Source organism: Sinocyclocheilus rhinocerous, unplaced genomic scaffold, assembly GCF_001515625.1.
Source record: "Sinocyclocheilus rhinocerous isolate Xijiao unplaced genomic scaffold, SAMN03320098_v1.1 scaffold600, whole genome shotgun sequence".
Lineage (NCBI taxonomy): Eukaryota > Metazoa > Chordata > Actinopteri > Cypriniformes > Cyprinidae > Sinocyclocheilus > Sinocyclocheilus rhinocerous.
Window position 1 is genome coordinate 494100 of NW_015653464.1, and position 954 is coordinate 495053.

Sequence of the window (954 nt, forward strand, 5' to 3'; positions counted from 1 at the left end):
CAAAAAAATAAGAAATCAGGAAGGGGGCCAACACTTTTTCACACCACTGTATGTATGTATATATATATATATATATATATAAAATAATAGCATTCTATTTGCTCCATTAGCAAAAGGAAAAAAAAAATACAAATACACCATAGCATTTCTATGACTTTACAAAAAAAATCGGTTGAGATGCTAAGCAAATCGATTCAATTAGGGGTAGGAGTTTATATGAATGTATGTCTGAGGGGAACTTACTGTCTTTCGATGGTATTTTTTCTTTTCCTCTTGCCTCTGTATAATGCATATTAAAGTTCATAAGTGCAGGCTGTGCAGCTCTGCTTTGTTTACAGCGGAAACCAAGGAAACGCTTTAAGCGCCACCTGCTGGCAGAGAGTGAATCTGCGTCTCATTCAGCTCGTCCGCTGTTTCATGCAGATATTTTTTATGCATAATTTCACAAAACTGAAGTCAAACCATTCTGTTTTTGCTTCAAATTTCGAAATTATACAATCTAATTTAGATTAAAAACTGCTCATGTTGCATGTATGCAGCATCTTTGTTTGGATCATGATTAAAATGCAGTGGTTGCCTCTAATTTTAAATGGAAAGAGCAGAGGCAAAGCCTTATTTTGTTTATATGAAGAGATTTATTTGATTTGTGTTACTTATTTATTTGATTTGGGGCTTGTTTTAAAATTTCAATTTAGTTTGGTTATTTACATTTACATTATATTTAAATGTTGTTATTTAGCAGACGCTTTTATCCAAAGCGACATACAAATGAGGACAATAGAAGCAATCAAAACCAACAAAAGAGCAATAATTTACAAGTGCTATATTAGTATATTATTATAGTATTATATTTCAATTTCACAAAGAAATGTGCAGCATTTTGTCCAAGCAATAATAAAAGGACACATTTAATTTATAATTTGTCTTAAATCTCATTTTGTAAAAAAAACAAAC

At 30.9% G+C, this 954-nt stretch overlaps 1 protein-coding gene across 2 annotated transcripts in view; it reads right to left on the reverse strand.

Annotated features, from left to right (window-relative positions):
* Positions 1–954, reverse strand: part of LOC107715915 (ankyrin repeat domain-containing protein 10-like) — a 26950-nt gene that overhangs the window by 23208 nt on the left and 2788 nt on the right. The gene's annotated exons all lie outside the window — the stretch shown is intronic.